Source organism: Sebastes fasciatus, chromosome 11, assembly GCF_043250625.1.
Source record: "Sebastes fasciatus isolate fSebFas1 chromosome 11, fSebFas1.pri, whole genome shotgun sequence".
NCBI lineage: Eukaryota > Metazoa > Chordata > Actinopteri > Perciformes > Sebastidae > Sebastes > Sebastes fasciatus.
In genome coordinates, this window is record NC_133805.1 from 11,744,714 (window position 1) to 11,760,843 (window position 16,130).

A 16,130-nucleotide genomic window follows, 5' to 3' on the forward strand; every position below is an offset into this window, starting at 1 on the left:
TCCTCTACTTGATCCACGTACTCTGGTGCTGTGTCAACAGGGCTAAGTGCTAGTTGAGCCTTTTTCTCTCTCTCTTTGTCGCTTTGTTTCTGCGGCACGGCGGAGTTCTGTTTCATGACGTGCAACTCCTTCCTGCACCGGTTTTCTTCCAGGAGCGCCTGACCAGTGCAATGTGCTCCCAGTTGCTTGATGTGATGTGGAATTTCTTCAGGCTGGTCTTGATATTATCCTGTTTCTTTTGCCTTGCCGGGGGCTCGCTGACCTCCCTTCCGCTGGGGCTTTTCTGCACAAGTGATCCCTGCATGCAACTCACTTCTTTGGCTGTTTGGCAGACTGTGTATGTCGGAGCTTCTCAGTCAGACTTCATCTGCAACAGCTTGCTTCTGGCGTGCGGGGAGTCCAAGGGGAGTTCAGAGAGAATTAATGTGCAGGATGATTGTTTCTTTTCACAAAGCTGTGAGCGTGGCTGGTAGCAGAGACAAGAGCTCAAAGGGCGCAAGGCGTGTGAGACCCTTCTCATTGCTACAGTATACAGCACAACAAGCTGGAAAACAAGCTGGTATCTTATTAGAATTACACCTAACTGGAGAAATATTGTGGAATAAACAGGGAAGAAGGTTGCCTCCAGTGCTTCTTCTAGCGTGAATTTCAAGGTCTGTTTTTCGCATCGTCAATCAGTGACACAGCTTATATTGTGTTACACATGAATACCTCCGTAGGGTGCTTTGTGCAAAACACAGAGAGTAAATAAAACATGAAAATAAATTAAAAAGAAGCTCCCGACACCTCCTGCTGTATGCGATTGGACTTTATCAGTATTTTGTGGCGGAATATCCAAGAAAATTCAAGCTGAGCAGACAGCAAAGGTAATAAAATGTGACCTTCCGATGCTCCTTCCTGCTCTGGCTGCAGATTAAAGTTGAAGTCAACACATTTCACTGTCTGCCTGGCTGATCTGTGGGTTTTTCTAAGAGACCTCAGTGGATCTGTTGACTGTAATCAGGTGTGTCACTTGCCACAAGCAAAGTAATAAAGGGAGCATGCACACCAAGGTTATAAATGAAGAAGTAGTATTCTCTGCAATGTACTGTAGTAGTAGAACTCTAACTCATCAATCCATGTTTCCTGTTTCCATGAAGGATACTGTAGACATTGTGAGATTTCTTTTCATGCCACAGTCTACTTCTACTCCACCTCATTTCAGAGGGAAATATTGTATTTTTTACTCCACTACAATTATTTGACAGCTTCTTTTATAGTGTGTAAAGTAACTAGTAACTTAAACTAACATATTAAGTAAAGGTGCTTCAGGTGGCAATTTTGGTCTTGGTTTAATCATGAGTGAGTGAATAGCAGTACATCTATAATATTAATATCATAGGCTACAAATAATATCTTGCGCTGCGTCTGAAATCGCATACTATGCACTACATACTCAATATGTGTACTATCGTTCAGTATACTTGTGTGAATAAACAGCAGTATGTATGTTTTCGGACGCACTGAGCTGCAATTTACGTCACTTCCTGAGAGCCTCCTTGCCGGTTGGAGACCTGTAACCATGGTAACCTCATGTTACCAAACGGTGATTTGTGATAATCAAAGTCTGAACTAATTTAAAAACTATATTAGGCAAAGTGAAATCTTATACTTGCATTTAAATTGAAGCGTTATTGATGTTATAGAGCTGCCCGCCAACGTCTGTTATGAAAGTTGTCGTTATTACCGCATTGCATTGTGGGATATTTATGCCGTCGTAGTGTCCAGTGTTTGCATACTATAATATTTCACCAGAAATAGCATGCAATTCACATACGAAAAAATGCAAGTCCATACTATTGGTTTCATACTAAGGATTCGGACATACTAAAATATCTCACATACTGTTTTAGCGTACTAAATGTAAATAGCACGTTACTACGGAATTTCGGACGCGACCTTGCACTTATGAACCACTATTGGATTCTGACCAATGTCATTATCCAGTAATAATTTTCAGTGACAAGTATTTACAGAGAATATGAGGTACTTTAAAGATGTATTTCTGAGAGAATATCATGAATATGCGCCTTAAATGACATTATATTTTATTGTCTCCCACAGTGTGTGCATCTGCGATTGTTGACAAATTGTTGATCAATATCAACGATTACTTTCCCAGCTTATGATATCAAAATTGGAGGACATGAAGTGCTCGCCAAGGCAGTTAAAGTCTCGACCTGTACACATTGTCACCTGCTTCGTCCTGGAGCTCTGCAGGCCTGTCTGAAGCATGTATAAGCAGTGATGTCACATTGTAACCTATCTGGCTCTCCGCTCGACCTTCCTGTTACATCTCTACTGACAGAATGTAGGGCAGCACAGGAGCAGAGGGGGCTTACGTAGGAAGAGACAGTTACAAAGATTGATAAAGGTTATGGATTACTTAACGCTCCTTTTAATTATCACTGACTCTCAATTTACATACGCGAGTAATTAAAATGATAAATGCACCCGATCTCTCCTCTATCTTTTTTGGATTGTCTCTGGAATCCTCCCACTTGTGTTGGAAGGTTTAACCTAATGTAATCCTTTCATGGCTGCGCTCACGGAAAAGCCCCCTCCAAATCTTGGAAGCAAGACAAAGTGTTTCACATTAAGAGTGGAGGTGGTGGAAAAAGGTATCTTACTAAGTGAGCATAATGACGGCGTCACAGTACGCCATCTTCCATCTGAGGTGTAGGAAGCCACGGGACGTACTTTTACAACAATCGGTTTAAATGGTTTAAAACTCGCTCATGGCCATTGAATGCCAGCGTGAAATGTCCGCCCACATAGCAACCGTCGCTCTGATTCCTTTATGAGGCTCAGTACTGCCGGCTGCTGCAGTGACTCACAGGTAAAACTTTAAACTTTCTGTTTGTTAAAAAAGTGCTCCGTGATCAAACTGACTAAAATAATGGAAAAAAGACATATTCCAGATGCCAAAAAAATGACTCAACACAGATTAGAGGACGCCGGCTAAACAGTTACTGTGTGAAAGATGCACGCACCTATTCCATGATACATACACTAGTGTAACCAGCAATTTAACCCTTAAAGCTGAAGTAGGCGAGATTGGAGCAAATATGATTTGAAAAAAGGTATTTTTATAAAACGGTTGCTATATCGTGACAGTAGTTCATGAAACAGGTAACCTGAGAAAAATCATATGCCTCTGTGTCCTCCGGTGCTCCTAACGACATCTGCAAGATTTCACAGACCGGAGGAAAACAAGCAGTAAGAGCTGATCTGAGGTCGGCTGTCCATCTGCTGTCTATGAGAGCCGGCTGTCAATCACTCGCGAACTCCGACCAAACGGTCAAACTAGACAGCGGTGGTGCAGAAGTCTAGTTATCTCTCAGAACACTTGAATTACAATATGCTGAAAGGTTATTATGGAATTTTTGCCCAATGATGCCAAAAATATACTGCCTACTGCCACTTTAAATGGTCTTCTCAGCAGTTTGGTTGAACATATTTTGCATTGTTAAATCTTTTTTTAAGTTGTCCTTGAAGGTGCTAAATTCGACGTCCAGAGCCTTAATATAGCAGCAAACAACTATTTTTGTTGTAAGAAGAAAGAGAGAGCATTAAAGGGTTCATGTGGTTCTGAATTTGAACTTGGATTTCTCAGAACACCAATGATGGAACACGTAAACACACATTTATTCTTTTTCATACGTGATGGTCTTTATGGTAGTTATAAATTTCATATTATATGTAGTGAAGCTTTTAGAGAGTGACAGTATTGCTGTTTGGGTGCTTTTCATCACGTAACTGAGAGAAAATATGACGACGATGATCAACAAACTTCCCATGTTGCCACATTCAAGGCTCGGTGGATCCCCTGGGGACCGACCGCAAGCCACATTAGTCATGTGTGGGAATTTTGTGCTCCCCGCGAGAGGAATACCATGCATCATTTGATGCATGGTGCTTGAGACGCAACATTTGTCACATGAGTGGTAATATTTTTTTAATCTAAATGATAAAGAATTGAGGAAATCACATCCGGCTTTTATCAACAGCGAACCCCCCGAACTCTGATTTCCCTTCTGACGAGAGCATTCTTGGCTACATTCCTGCTGAAACCACCGTGGGTTTATTCTCATCTACAAAAATGTGTTATGAATGAGCAAATAACATAATAGTGGAACTGAATCAAAAGTCAACATCAACATTAATTACAAAGTGAAGATGCAACAAAGACGATTGAGTGAGATAAGGTTTGCCTCATCTTCCCAAATGTCATCCTGGTTTGTAACACACCTCTTGTCCTCAGCAGGTGACACCTCTGGTTGTCCTTTTTGCTATCTTTTGCTATAAAGCATCAAAGACTGCCTGGGCTGACAGACATGAGACCATTTTAAAAAAAATCAACAATATCTTCTTAGATGATTCCTAGGTTTTGTGCTCAGTAAAAGTCAAACACGTGCCTCTCTCACCCCACTATCTTTGGGATCATCATTTAAGTGATTAATCTAATGCAGTCTCTCCTTTAGTGAGGGGTGGGGGGGGGCATTGGAGGCCACACGTGTCATTTCTCACACCAGACAGGGTCTCTGGGTGTTACAGATACTCTCCCAGCAGTGACGACAAAAAAGGGCCGAGTGACGAAAGCCAGTCTGGTCTCACTGCTCTCTCTTGTGTTCACCCTGGAGACCGCTGACTAACCAGCATCATGTGACCTAAATAGCTTTCACAAGAAAACGGTTGCTTCATGTGGGAGTTTTGAAAGCGAATGCTCTCAATTGAATTATCTATCTATCTAGGGACGTATTTATCAATTTTCTTATTGAAGAATGCTCTGAAATGCCAATTTACATTTACATCACATAAATGATCCAGGAAGAACCAATCAGTGACAAGTATTTACCCCACATCTACACCACTGTTGCTTTTTAAATCTGCAAAAATAAAAAAGTTATTTGAATTTCTATATCATCCTTATCTCCTCCTCCTATCTCAGCAACAACTGTGAAATAACAATCTATTATATTATATTATATTGTACTACTATTATTATTATTATTATTATTATAACATCTTAATATACTTTATTTAATCAGGGAGTCATATTGAGATTGAGATTGCATTTACAAGTGAGACCTGAGTACAGAAAAAAATTTAATAAAAATAAATAATAATGGTAATGACTTAAAAATATAATAAAATAGCAAGATTTAAATATACATACATATAGACAACGGCATGAGAAGTTATAAATAAATGCTTTCTAAGACATCTTTGGCATAAGTAGAAACAATAGATGAAAACACAAGCACATTATGTAAAACAGTCGCACCTAAAAATCAAACAACTTATAAATACTGTATTAACATAGGAATGACTTAATGGAAAAGTAGCTGTAATGGAAACAAAAAGAAAAACAATAGAGTATTTAGCTTAGTTTAGTAGTTTAGTTGTATATTTGCTGTTTGAACCCAATAGATTAAAAAAAGAAAAGAAAAACAATTTTTCAATTAAAATGCAAATAATAGCCTAAAACAATACTATTCTGAATTGTATAATATTACTTAATAGTATTACTTCAGCTAACATAATGACATTGTGTAAATCACTTTATTTTGAATGACTTAGCACATAAAGTATTAAACTGGTGACAAGAAGCCACATGTAAACAGTACTTCGTCTAAAGGGGACTGAAGCCAAAAAGTTTGGGAACTTCTGATCCAGGATCTGTTCTCAACCAACCTGAATAAAAGACTGTTGCAGCGCTCTTGAGTTTAAGAGTGTGTCACTTTTAGGAGTCACTTTTAGCGGTCAGATAAATATGGGTCCACGGCAGCTGTGTGCTTCTGTGTTGGTCCAGCAGATGGCAGCAGAGTCACATCTCGGCGTTGTCGCCTGGAATCAGTGTCACATCCGGACGATCCTGCTGCAGCTCTCATTAAGGCACCTCTACTCACTTTTCCATTTACATAACGACACTCTGTAGGCTGCATTCAGTGTTTCATGGTTCAGGAAAGAATGAAAAAGGACTGCTGAAGAAAGCTCAAATTTTTTTGTCGAGCCTAACTTCTGCCATTTATGTGAAGCCTTTTAAAGGCACATTTCTTTTGCTTTGAACTACGGGGACATTGGGCACAGAGCACCGATGAACCATTAAAATCAAGTCCTCAGATGCACTTAGAGCGCTTTGTGTCATATATAATAGGATTGTGGGAGTGCGTATGATGCCTGCAAGCTGCTGAATGTCTTAAACGCTGTGAATGGAAGTTGTGCATGATTTTAATACACAAACCATTTCCTGCAGATATGAGACATGAATAGAAGCAGGCGAGAGAATGCCGTATTTGTTTTCCTGATCAATTTCCTTACCCTGCAGAAAGCCCTGGATGCTTTGTATTGCGTTTGTCTTGCATCTCCCCCCAAAGGGCCACATTATCTCGCATGTTTCCATAGCAGACAATAGAAAACATGTTTCGAACGCTTTCATCTGTTGTCCACCGGGTGCAGATATGCATGTGTAAGCATATCTTTATTATGTATGCCAAGTGTTTAGCTTTATATAAACCCAATCATTTCAACTGTGTCTTTTCTCTCTGAATATATATGAACAAAAAGCCAAGGTGGATACTACAGTACAGCGCCATGAGCGATTTCCTTGCATGAATACATTTCAGCGAGGCAAGTTTAATACATCGTTACTATAAGGTAGCCTTCTTCTAGACCTATTTTGTCTACTGGGATCAGTGGGTGTGATTGAAGCCTAATGGGAATGGATGATGGCCATAAGAGCACCTGTCTGAGGATGATAGCTTGAATCAGTATTCTCTCTTGCAATGAGAAGTGGAAATAGGGGCTGCAGTTAAGGCAATAGTGATGTCTATCCCCTGGCCTGTGAAATGGCTCAATCTCCCCGGCCGCTCCACTGTTTGATTGTTATAAATCTTTTGGAATCACATTATCTTGGCACACCAATTACCGCCGATTGTGATTCTGAGGCAGTGACAGCAGGGTAACCTCTGAGGTAATACTTTACATTCAGTTTCTACTGTTAAAAAAAAGGTCAGTGTTACTTTTTTTGCCAGTCCTTTGTGGACCTTTATACTATCGGGACCTGGTGTTTTATGGACACCGTTTGGAGTGAAGGTTACGTTACCAAGATTAAAGAGTCTACAGACATGCTCGCCGCTCTGTGAGGCTGTAGGCCTACAGCAGTGCTTTGAGCTAAATGCTAAATGGTGAGACCAAGTCATTTGTCACAAGTAAGTGTTTGCACTCAAGTCCAAAGTCAAGACTGACAAGAGCCTAGTCAAGACAGGCAAGTCCTGAGTCAAGTCCCAAGAGTCAGCAAGTGTAATGCCATTTGCATCTCCGTCTGTAATTTACGACCTGCATGTTTTGCATACTGCAATTCATTATTTTTTTTTTGACGGCTGCATAGTTTTCCTACCTGAACCAAATTATCTTTGGTATAATTTTTTCCAACTGGCGTGCAGTAATGTCACATTAGTTCTTCATGGTTCTCTCCTGCAATTTGGATGCTGTCGGATTAGTTCAAACAAAGTGGATTTGGGGAATTAAGTTTTGCTGGGAATGAATAGCGTTAAAGTTAGTTGATTCAGGAAATTATTGATTTGTGACACACTATTTAAATAACATACTTTTTAATCTTTGGGCTTGGGGGAAAGTATCAAGTATTTTCAAGTCAAAAGGCTCAAGTCCAATTGAAGCCATGTGTCACTGGTGTTAAAGTCCAAGTCGAGTTGCAAGTCTTTTTTTATTTTAAGTCGAGTCTAAAGTCATCAAATTTGTGACTAGAGTCGGACTTGAGTCCAAGTCATGTGACTCAAGTCAACATCAGCATGCTAATATACTCACAAAGCTCACATGCTGATATTTAGCAGGTATCATTTTTACAATGTACACCATCTTGTTCATTAGCACTGAAAACAAAGTTATACAGCTGAGGCTGACGGGAATGTCATTAGTTTTGCAGATAATTAGTCATGAATGTATTGGACGAATTAAAATGTTTAGTCTACCTGATGATTGCACCAGAGGAAAAGTCATATAACCAAACAACACATCCTCATACACGGGTCATTTCCATTTTCTGCAGTCTTTTCAAAATAAATTTCTGTCTTCACAGGAAACAACTTGGTTAGATTTTGGCAACAAAACTGCTTAGTCGACTTGGTTAGGTTAATGCAAAAAAACTACTGAGTTAGGTTTAGGAAAAGGTTGACTTGGTTAGGATTAGGCCACAAAACTACTTAGTTAGGTTTAGGAAAAGATCGTGGTTTGGGTTAAAATGTAAATTAAGTACGGAAGTTACGTGACGGCTAAATCAACGTTGACTTCTGGTTTCACACGGGGTACGAACACCGGTCCCCTGGGCGAGAGTCTGGTGTATTTTGACCCACACATCCACCCCATCGTCCTCCCTGTGTGGCGTCTGTTGCTCTTTATACTCACTAGTTCACAATTACGTTGATTACATACAAAATGATTTTGTGTGATATAAACGACTTACAGTGCATTACTTTTCGTAGGTATAGCTATGAACGGTGTATAAGAACAGCCGGAACCAAAGAATTCTGCTACCAACGTCAGCAGGCTTTTTCGTCTGGGCACCATGAATGTCTGTACACAATTTAATGGAGATTGATCCAATAGTTGTTGTAATATTTCAGTCTGGACCAAAGCGCTACTCTGACCAAGTGACATAGCCGTCCCCACGCTGCTGGGTGACAGAAAAATCTGTAAAATATGAAAATACAAATTTAAGTGCCATTTTGGTGGTTGTCCAATACTTTAATAATAATGTCAATCGGTGAGACAAAGGCCGTTATATGAGCATACAGTTCTTTCTATTCTATTCTCTGCAGTGCGACTGCTCGCCCTCCAAGTTTACAATGTACTCACAGTACTGTACATAATATGAACTATTTTAAACTCCCATTCAAGGCACATGTCCAAGTACTTTTCTGCACATGTTATAAGAGAATTACAGTCGCACGGGGGAAGGAAGAAAGGGGAAAAATACATCTTCAGTATGTTCAGTTTTGAGCGAATTCATTAGAGCACTTAAGCTAAAAGGGTAATTTCATAAATGGAGATGAAAGCCATTGAAGTGATTTGTCTACCTCCCAAAGATGTTTTGATAGCCTTTTCAGTAAGAGGGAGCTACGTGGAGCACTGTGCTCTTGTAGGACCATTAGCTATAACAAATAAGTCTTTTTCAGCAGGCCAGACTAAGAATATCACTAATCTTATCATATTTACGTTGCAATAATGAATGAATTCATGCCAGCAAGTGCGGCACTAAAGGTAACAAAAGGGGTTATAGATGTTTTCATGAGAGATATATCTGTTTGTTAAAAAATCCAACATGACTAAAAAGGCTTTTATCTATTTATTGCGCACATAAAAGTAATGCAAGCCAGATGCAGCAATGCTTGCAGGTGTAATATTTACGACCAAGATATTGTTCTGGGAGCTTTGTTTCCAGTGGACCATTTTAATTAGAAACATTGAATATTTTAAGAAACATGGAAACGTTTTTTCAATATTAAATCCTTCCCACTGTCTCAGGCTGTCAGTCAGGAGCGCTGCTGGGAATTTCAGTCCGTAGTAAAACATGTGACATGTGGTACGTGATTTCATCTTCATGATGAATTTAAAATATTGAGCTCTATACAGACAGAGGGCTGCTAAATTATTTGTCTCCCTCCACCCATCTTGCTACACCCGTGCCTGGAGTTCTTAGACTTTGATCATTATAAAATGTTTTATCATTGTTGAGGATCATTAAGCATCTGCCACACCAGTAATAAAACTTACATATAGTTCACCCCCTTAAGTAATTCACCAAGCCTTCAGTTGCCAAATTTGCATATGGTAACGGTCCTCTTGGAGGCCCAACCCAATGTGAGCCGGTTAATTGCAACGCAGCTTAAAATGTCAGTTTCTGAGGCTGGAGTGAGATGAAAACTCCGGAGAGCTTTAATGGCCACATCGGTGATATAAATGCATGTTCCTTCAACTCACTGGGGCGTCTCAGACTGCTAAGGACAGACTGCTGAGGACGAACAAGGGCGGTAGGAGCGAAGCGGAGCTTAAAGCTAATCGTAATCCCCCCACACTGCATGTTCGCTCTCACTTTACCCAGGAGAACTCTTATGGCTTATCAAGACAGAAATGAAGACTTAGCCTGTACTGATCATGTTTAATTAAGAATCGCTAGTGAATTCCTTCTATGGGTGTAACGTCTCGCTAATAGAGGATAACACGTCTTAAGAGACGAGGGTCATTTTGGAAATACCTCTCGTGTCCGTGGTACGTAGATAAGAGCCGTACCCTGATGTGGTGTGTAAAAGATGATATGCAGGTTAATCATAATAGCCAGTCAGTCAGTCATTGCCTTCGATTAAACTAGTATGCATTAGTGAACATTCAGTTCTCAAGGATGTGCACTTCCATAAAGACTTACTGGAAAAGGTAGGAAAGGTCACAGTGGTTATATGTCAGGATGTTTGCTAATTTAAATAGCCTATAAGAGAGCCTATAAGAGATCTACCAAATCAGAGTTCAGTAACAAGAGCCTGCAGCCGTGCCACTAGCTCGGTGAGGTTGTATTGAGGTACAGTGGTGCATTGAGCTACATGCTAACCGAAATCTCCTCACAGTCCACCACGGCTCCTGGGGCATTAGAGGAAAAGTCAGGGGGTCAACAAAGTCAGTGGGATTCGTCCTGTGGGGACCACAAATGTCTCTACAAAATGTAGTGGCAATCAATCATTTAGGTTTGGATGGATGAAGGGATAAATTAAAGAAACATTACAAAGAATATATTAAATTTCAGAGCACTAGGATTAAACAAGGGATTGAATTACTTGAAGTAAAACAGGCTATCATTATTTTCGCTTACATCAATGAATGCATCCATGAACTTGGTATTGAGGCTCATCTTCTGCCCTTACTAACCATAAATGCAATACATAACAATCCGCTTAACACTCAAAGAAATTCAAGAAATATTCAATAAGATTTTAAGGTTGAAATGTCCTTATTTTACCGCCCATCTCTGTTCAGCTCTCAGTTATGTTTTGAAGAGAAAAACTGACGGGCCTACAGGGAGGAGTATATATAACTTCCTGGGAGTGTCTCAGAGCTCTACTGGTGGTCTACAGTATGTAGGGAGTTGGGTGTGGTGGAGACTTGTGATTTAACAAGTATGCTGACAAATTCCTTTGTTCTTTTGTTTATGGCTTTCGGAGAGAAGTGTAATGTTATTAATCATTTTATACAGTCCTTGTTTTTGTATTTTACACATTTTTGTGGCTCCAAAAAGAAACATTCTCCACTTGAACTATTTTGTCAGCCTGGATTGCTACCCACTTTTCCATTTCTGAGGTGATACAAAAACAGGTACAAATGTGTCCAAATTCGGGCTGTCGACAATAGTAATGCTTTAATGCAAATTAATTTTAACGCCACTAATTTCTTTAACGCAAATTGCAATTTTCAATTAACCTCCCAAAAATAGGATGGGCTGCCGTTTGGCCCGACTGCTATGCGATATTTCGGAGGTTGTAGCGGGATCAGTTTTAATCCTATAGTGAAGGTACTGGCATCATGTGAAACTACAAAACCTAAGGAATCCATTGGTACCAACCATGTCATACTACCTTGTAGTAAAAGAGGCTAAATAACGCTCCAAACTTGCGCTAAATTTTGCCGAGCAAAAACTGTCATGGTCATTTTCATAGGGGTCCCTTGACCTCTGACCTCAAGATATGTGAATGAAAATGGCAAAAAGCTAAATACATACTTACCAATTACATTTGATGCTATATGCCATATAACTTTCCATACACAAGTTCTGTGAGATTCATTCTCGACAGTCACACCCAGTCCATCACTCCTCTAAACACATTATTTCCTTGACTTTCATTTGCCTCATCCAAAACTTCAAGTGGGACGTACGGGCCACATAATTTAGGATATTATTCCTAAATCACTCCATCATCTGCTGGAGGATTTATGAGGACGGTGTCTCTGGTCAGACCCGTCGCTGTCACCCTGCGTGTCTTTGATGCTTTACGATCCGTGAAATAGACGCTGCAGATGTTGGTATTTTGAGAGCCGGCACTGCCTTCGCTCCGCCTCTGTTTTTCTCTCCTCTTCTCTCTTCTTCTCTCCTTTCCTGTCAGCAGACGAGTGGGCCACATGAGGAGGATGGCTAGTGACAGATAGAGAAAAGACGAGGTTATCAACTCTGTCAGACAGTCAATCAGGATGGCTAACGGTGTAACAACGTTAGGTTACGCTATCAGGTAGACTCTCATTCCCGAGCCTTGTTCCCTGTAATTTGTTTTTCGCTATCTGTCATATCGTCACAATGGCACGACATGCGCTACAGACAAAGAACGAAGTAAATACTTCATCACTTTCACTCTCTATCTCTGCCGTCACCATCCTTCAACACCTGCGTGGGGAAACTTCTTTAAAAAGGCCTTTTCTCTCTCTGCGCAAGACAACCGAGAAGTTAAATATTGTATATTCAACACAATTACAAAGAATATGAGCCGCAAACCACTCAGCTAGTTTTGACGTTTGTTGGAAGTCAGATTTATTTATACAGTGTAGCCCTTCATCACAAAAGCCTGTCTGAAAGAAAACCTACAGAGACGAGCCAACCTAGATCTGATGAGCCGTGAGGCAGAACATGTAATGATGGAATTCAGCGAAAAAAAACCAAACAAGGACACAAAACAAAGCACAGAGAGAAATAGCACGACATGCAGCATGACCCGTCTAACCTCGCCCAATTTACCCAGCATGACCATCGGTGATGTCAAGCAGGAAAAAAACCACATTTTTTTTACCCTGTTTCCTGCAGGTGTGAAATAAACCGAACAGATGTGACCTTCAGTTTGTTAGTGTGAAAATGTGTTTTGCAAAGCATTCATTTGCCTGAATGTTGACAATGAAATTGGCTACGAGGATATCAGTTAGTGCGAGGCGGCGCAATACAACCATCTCTGTGAAATTCAACCAATTTGTCTCAATTTCACCCATCAGAGTCCTTTGAGCATCTTTGTGATCCTATTAGTGGACATCTCTGGGTGAAGATGACTTCACTGAGCCATGGCGAGTGGGATCTGACAGCGGAGTCTTGGGGGGGGCTTGAATAGCGACTGGGGTGCGATGGTGAGGACGGAAAGGTGCAAGGAAGGTGTAGTGGAGGAGAGGAGTGTGTAAAAGACACCTGAATTGAGAGTAATGAATCCAGAGAGGAGCACAGACATCTCTTTCATCTCCAAGCAGACTTGGAAGCGCTCTTTCATCATCATCATCTGAAAAATGTGCATGCTCATAGCAGACACATTTACCTGCGGGGAGGAAAGACACATTTCACTTTCAAAGAACATACTCTCCCACTTTCCCTCTTGTCTGCAGCGCTTGGAAGCATGAGTGAGGAGTCATTAAAGACACGACACCCACTGCGAGGGACATGGGCAGGTGACAATTATTTACTCTGAAATTAGCCTTGTTATTGTGCCTGATGAATGCGTGTGGAAATTAGGAGTGAAGGCTTCGAATGGCAGGCTTACAATGCAGCATAACAAGGGCATGGGGGTGTTTGAAGAATCGCTCTACGGGGTGACAGAAAGCAACGCGAGGAGCTACAGCTTCTTGTACGTTTTGAAAGCTGAAATAATTTGAGGAGACGGAAGTTTCATTTCTAGGATTTCTTTTGGTCTGTTTGTTGGAGTTCAAGTCAAGGCACATCAAGTCAGGTGTATTTTTATTAATCACGCTAGTGGCTTGGCTCTAGGGATGGAAATATCGGTCTGTGGTCCAGACTGAAATATCTACTACTATTTGATGGATTGACATGAAACTGTACACAAAATTCATTTTCCCCAGAATATGAATCCTACTGACTTTGGTTATCCCCTGGCTTTTTTATCTAATGCAACCTCTCAAGTGAAATATCTCAACATCTTCGACATGGATTGAATATTTTTACAGACCTTAATGGTTCATCAGCCCAGTCACACGAAAAGGCGTGTGAATGACACGATAATGGGCAAGGCAAAAGCATGTAATAAGAGCTCCGTTCTTGCTTCGGGTGTGTTGTTTTCACACCACGCAGTCTGTACTGACTGCAATGTAAATGCATCCATGTGAGTATGTTACGCTCAGAGGTAGTGACGTTGAATAAAAAGGGAGAAAGGCCCCTTATGGCGGGCAGGAGGGGAGGTGGATGTGTCCAACAAACCCAGGACTTTAAACCCGGAGACCGGTGATCAGGACCGGTGTTTTGTTTTGTATGTTACATTAGTGATGTTTGTCACATGTTTTGTAGTGGCGTTTGTGACGTATTTTCACCGCTTTAGCTTGCCGTCAGACAGCCCTTTCATTCTCCTGTCCAACGAGGAACTGAACTGAAAGTGAAACTTATCTACGCTTTTCTGTCGTCCCCGTCCACTGCACTGGATTGTTTTGCTCCTGTCTGGGGACACGCCGACCTTCATCTACTATAAGTAATGCATCTACTATGGATAAGAACCTCATACAACCCCACTTCAAAACACCCGAACTATCCCTTTAAGATAGTGAACATGGAAAATAAACATCGCTGGCATTAGCATATCGCTCAAAGCAAGTAAGCACAGCAGCACACCAGAGCAGCTGGCATGGCTGTAGATGGCTGTAGACTCTTGTTTTTGTATCTTTTTAATTGAACGCAAAAGCAGGATATTAAAAGAGAATAAAAGCCTGGTGCTCTCATCTCTCTGTCCTTCCTCAGGTGATCTCAACCTGGTGCGTCACTGTGTGTGTGTGAGTGTCTTTGAGTGTGTGACTCAGTGTGCGCCGCTGAACTAAAGCTTAGTGGCCTTCCTCGGTCCACAAGCAAAAGACGCAATGTGACCATCCGACTGGATTAGCTGAGTCCTTGGCTACACACACACTGGCTTTGCTTTGCTTTACTGAATTCCTTCTTAATTGAAGAGACAGCTTAGCCAAGGAAGACACAACAACTTCAAAAGACATTTAGCTAGGTAGTTTATTTTCACTTGAGGTGAGCTTAGTCACTGGCTTAGTCATCAGAAACGTGACTTCCTCCCGCTCCCCGAGCACACTGAGCCTCGGACCGGGATTACTACAACAGTCATTACTACAGCGGCAGACATATAAAATCTAATCTAACCGATCGACAGCCTACATCTTCATCTGTTTATTTATTCCGCTGGTGAATGGCGTTGGGAGAGATGAACTGCTTGTGATTTCGAGACATACAGTAATTACTACATCCAGCTGAGGTTTTCAGAGCTGTCCTCGGCTACGCCAGCTTCCTCTCAATAATTGGCCGCAGGACTCCCGGCTGTGAGATTGCTGTTTGTCCAGTTATGGCAGCTTCTGCTTTCCAACACCCCCCCACAGGCCGAAAGTGCTGATTCCGAGTGCTTTTATCAGAGAACTTATTCTCTCTTAATCGCAAAACGGTCTCCAGATGCTTTTTTTTTTTTGTGCGAGTCAGCCCCAGTTTGATTAATGTGATCGGGGAGCGCTGAAAGTGCTGCCAGGCTCAGAGGTGTCACCCAACACTGCTGAATAAATGAACACAACTAATTGTTTGTTTATGATTTGAAATATTAATAACATTGAATGTATGAGGCCGTCAGTTGAAATCACCATTTGGGACAAATATGCGCTGCGGTTGGTGTAGCTTGGTATAACCATTAACAGTAACAGCATCGGCTGCCCTGGCATTTTTCATACATGAGGCCACATTAGTCGATGTAATTATATTATTCCCTTAAGATAGAGAAACTGTGTCTATTTATAATTAAAGTAGCTTGCGTTAAGTTTTTGGGAAGTTTTGGGGGGTAAACATTTGAAAGGGGAAAACTGCTGGAGATGGCGGCGAAGATAGTGGCTTCTGCTAATGAGATGATGAAATATTCTCCAACAGCTTACCGCGCGTTGCACATCCTCACTTTACCGCGTGTCATTCACAGAGATAAACAAAGAGACAGTTACAGTTGCACCGCCATAGGCACCTTGAATGCAACTGAAAGTGGCCTTGACGATTATCATTAAGTATGATTGCACTTCAAGGATCC